Here is a 5,000-nt window from a genome sequence, read left to right as displayed (position 1 = left end):
TTCATGTCGATCAACAACGCCTTCACGGCTACCCAGTCCTAATTCAAGAGGGCTTATGCAGAAGAAATTGCTTCAGAGCTTTCTTTAAAATGCTCAAAACAAAGAGTATACGTTACGTGCACCGTGTAGTTCGAAGCGTGTCATATGCGCTCCACGTCTATAGATTGTGCTTGAGCATATGACAGGTCCAACCAGATCGACTTTGCCAGTCTCATACATAAGCTGCAAAATCGTCACTGTCACTGCCCTTCGCCTCTCCTAATTCTGAAGAGACTGGCACTTTCAGAAAGCAGTCCTGTTTTGGAACCTTGACCTGTGAAATCCCTTCCCTGCCTTTATACGTATTACTAAGATTTTAGGACTTTATTATGGATGTGTACAGTTCGTTTACGTTTGCTTCTGCGTCTGGCATAGAATTGCGCTCTTCAATAACTAGGTAGCAGTTTTCTTCTATAAAGCCGCAACTACCACATCTATCTGCTGAAATTGAAGGTATTCCTCTTGTTGCATCAGTTCCACACCCTCTTCAAATTCCTTTTGCCTCCTATCTTCGCCCTAGATTTTTCCCTCGGACGCCAGGCTCCCCCGGTCCGTTCTCTTTTAGAAGCCGTAGTCCCACTTTTCTCCGCGTTTGCCTTTTCCTGGGGTTTCTAGAAGGAGTGAGTCGTCTCAAGGGATTTCTTCTAGTATGGGTTTCCCTTCCCCTCATCAGGGACGGCTCACTCCTCTGGTACTCGCCCCCCCCCCCACCCACTCCCGTAAAAGGGGCATTGTTACTCGTCCCTCTATAAGCCATCAAGACATCCAATGGCTGTCAGAATACCCATTTCTGTTCATTATAATATTTTTCGGTCTTCCAATTATGTGAGACTTGCTCATATAGACTGAAACATGTAAAGAAATGAAACATGAACAACATAAAACAAAACGACACATATTCTTAAAGAATACGATTCTGTAAGTATACCAAGCTTGTTAAGCCTCGGGTGAAGCTCAGTCGAGGCGAGAAAGAGCAGCGGGCGACCTTGTGGAGCAAAAGGGCGCCGCCGCCGAACCAAATGACCTGGAAGAAACGTCGGCGAAATTGCCAGGTGTCGGGGCGGCGTCGGTGTGTGTGTGGTTGGCGGAGAAATTGGTAATAGGGAAATAGGGACAGGTTTCCCCTGCCACCGCCCACGTCCCGGAGTCTGTTCGTCTCTCTCTCTCTCTCTCTCTCTCTCTCTCTCTCTCTCTCTCTCTCTCTCTCTCTCTCTCTCTCTCTCTCTCTCTCTCTCTCTCTCTCTTTCTTTAACTTCATGCATTTGTTTTCCTTCTTCTATCTGTCTATCACATACTTTTTTCTGCCTTTCAGTTCGTTTTTCTTCCTCTATTTATTTATCTATATCTCCCCCTTTTAGTTGATGCATTCATATCCATTTTCTACTCAGTTGAAATGATTATGTAATTTATATTATGTATCAGAGGAGATAAGTAGAATGTCGAAGGGACATGCTAGTTACGATCCTGTGTGTCTGTAGGTGTGTCTGTGTGGGGGGGGGGGGGGGTAGAGAGATATAGATATAGATGTAGGCATATGTAGTTTATAACCTTTTGTGTGGGGGGGGGGGGGGGGGTTGTAGTCGGGATAATAGATACAGACATGCCTGAACCGTTTATGATTATGAGTATGTTTGTATGCTGGACTGAATATGAAAGCAGCATTGTTTCTAAGATAGGGTTCACTTTTTATCTCGCCTTTCTGCCATTGGGCCTTTGTGTTGAGCTAGTTACTTGATTGCAAGAGAGAGTTTTGCTCAGCGTGATCCACCTAATATCTTAAGGTTATCGTATATATGTACCTATATATATATATATATATATATATATATATATATATATATATATTTATATGTAGGTATGTGTGTGTGTGTGTGTGCGCGCTCGTGTGTGTGTGTGTGTGTGTGTGTGTGTGTGTGTGTGTGTGTGTGTGTGTGTGTGTGTTTTATTATATATATATATATATATATATAGTATATAATATATATATATTAGATGATGTATGTCTTTGACACACAGATTTATGGGAAGCTGCTGCTGTCTTATGTATATGTATATATATGTATATATATATATATATATAATATATATATATATATATATATATCGATATAGATAGATAGATATATATATACATACATATATATATATATATATATATATATATATATACATGTGTATGTTATGTATATATATATATATATATATGTATATATATATATATATATATATCATCCTTGACGAGTAATAATTTTAGCATATCATTTTGCCCTCATGTTTACCTTCTCCTTGAATCATGTTATGAAGTCAGTGGGTTATATTAAGATCATGTTTTAAATAAGGTGCATTTCTTTTCACTTCTGTCCACCTTTGTTTCATCTATGACACTTGGCTATGCTAAAATTCCAGTCTTATCAGTGACAAAACAAAGAGCATTCACGAACAGATTTGAACTCCATTGACCTCATTTAGGAATTCGAAGGAAAACTGACTATTCAACAAGACAAAAAAATATTTTGCAGTGATTTTATCTTACCGATATTAATATTTTTACTGATAAGTGTGCGTATGTGTTCATATATATATATATATATATATATATATATATACATATATATATACACACACATTTATATGTATATGTTTATAAATATAAATGTGTATATATATATATATATATATATTTTTTTTTTTTTTTTTTTTTTCGACGCGGTGTTTGACGAACTACATGGCGCCATGTGGTTGACCCATGACCCTTCCTCAGGGGAGTAATTGGTTAGGTAATCATTGTTGGTGGTTCTCAACTCACCATCATATCTACGATTTGATTTACCTAAAATTATGCAAATGCGGGATTCACAGATGTAAACACACTCGCATTTGCATAATCTTAGGGAAATCAGGAAAAGTTTCTCCCTCCTCTTCGGAAACAGGGAGTAGTGACAGCGCTATGGTTAATTAATATTCTGTTTAGACAGGGAATTATGAATTAAGAGGATTTCGTTTAAAGAAAATTACAGCTAGACGATATATTTACAGATAGATAGATAGATAGACAGATATATAGATATATAGATAGATATAGATATATATTCATATATATATTGAATATGAACTTGTGTATACATATATACATTAATGTTTTCCTTTTTTTTTCTTTTTTTTTCTTCATTAATTTTCTATTCCCTTTTTCTTTTTTTCCTTCCCTTTATTTTCCTTTTTCACTTTTTTTCTCTCTTTTTCTAGTACCTCTGTTATTCTTGTCATTATGGTAAGTTCTGTTTAGCGATTAGCAGCTAATTTTATCTATAAAACGAATCCTTGTGTCAGTTTATCATTGGTTCTATGTACACATATGATTCATCGAGTGTGTGTTTGTGCCCCTTTCTCCCTCTCCCCCTTTCTTCTCCCCCTTTCCTTCCTCCCTCTCCCCCTTTCCTTCCTCCCTCTCCCCCTTTCCTTCCTCCCTCCCCCCCTTTCCCTTCCTCCCTCTCCCCCTTTCCCTTCCTCCCTCTCCCCCTTTCCCTCCCTCCCTCTCCCCCTTTCCTTCCTCCCTCTCCCCCTTTCCCTTCCTCCCTCTCCCCCTTTCCCTTCCTCCCTCTCCCCCTTTCCCTCCCTCCCTCCCCCCCCTTTCCCTTCCTCCCTCCCCCCCCTTTCCTTCCTCCCTCCCCCCCTTTCCCTCCCTCCCTCTCCCCCTTTCCCTCCCTCCCTCTCCCCCTTTCCTTCCTCCCTCTCCCCCTTTCCCTTCCTCCCTCTCCCCCTTTCCCTCCCTCCCTCTCCCCCTTTCCCTCCCTCCCTCTCCCCCTTCCTCCCTCCCTCTCCCCCTTTCCCTCCTCCCTCTCCCCCTTTCCTCCCTCCCTCTCCCCCTTTCCCTCCCTCCCTCTCCCCCTTCCCTCCCTCCCTTTCCCCCTTTCCCTCCCTCCCTCTCCCCTTCCCTCCTCCCTCTCCCCCTTTTCCCTTCCTCCCTCTCCCTCCTTTCTCCCTCCCTCTCCCCCCTTCCCTTCCTCCCTCCCCCCCTTTCCTTCCTCCCTCTCCCCCTTTCCTCTCCTCCCTCTCCCCCTTTCCTTCCTCCTCTCCCCCTTTCCCTTCCTCCCTCTCCCCCTTTCCCTTCCTCCCTCTCCCCCCTTTCCTCCTCCCTCTCCCCCTTTCCCTCCCTCCCTCTCCCCCTTTCCCTTCCTCCTCTCCCCCTTTCCTCCCTCCCTCTCCCCCTTTCCCTCCCTCCCTTCTCTCCCCTTTCCTTCCTCCCTCTCCCCCTTTCCTTCCTCCCTCTCTCCCCCTTTCCCTCCCTCCCTCTCCCCCTTTCCCTTCCTCCCTCTCCCCTTTCCCTCCTCCCTCTCCCTTCCTTTCCCTCCTCCCTCTCCTCCCCTTTCCCTCCCTCCCTCTCCCCCTTTCCCTCCTCCCTTCTCCCCCTTTCCTCCCTCCCTCTCCCCCTTTCCCTCCCTCCCTCTCCCCCTTTCCCTCCTCCCTCTCCCCCTTTCCCTCCCTCCCTCTCCCCCTTTCCCTTCCTCCCTCTCCCCCTTTCCTCCTCCCGCTCCCCCTACCTCTCCCCCTTTCCCTCCCTCCCTCTCCCCCTTTCCCCTCCCTCCCCCCTTCCCCCTTTACCCTTCCTCCCCTCCCCCTTTCCCCCCCTCCCTCTCCCCCTTTCCCTTCCTCCCTCCCCTCTCCCCCTTTCCCTCCTCCCCCTCCCCCTTTCCTCTCCTCCCTCTACCCCTTTCCTCCCTCCCTCTCCCCCTTTCCCTCCCTCCACTCCCCCTCTCCTCTCCTCCCTCTCCCCCCTTTTCCTTCCTCATCTCCCCCTTCCCTTCCTCCCTCTCCCCCTTTCCCTCCCTCCCACTCCCCCCTTTCCCCTTTCCCCCCCTCCTCTTTCCGTTCCCCTCCTCCCTCCCCCCTTCCTTCCCTCCCTCTCCCCCTTCCCTCCCTCCCTCTCCCCCTTTCCCTCCCTCCCTCACCCCCTTTCCCTTCCT

This window comes from Penaeus chinensis, chromosome 42, assembly GCF_019202785.1.
Source record: "Penaeus chinensis breed Huanghai No. 1 chromosome 42, ASM1920278v2, whole genome shotgun sequence".
Classification (NCBI taxonomy): Eukaryota; Metazoa; Arthropoda; class Malacostraca; order Decapoda; family Penaeidae; genus Penaeus; species Penaeus chinensis.
The sequence above is the reverse complement of the archived record's forward strand: the minus strand, read 5'-3'. Positions refer to the sequence as shown.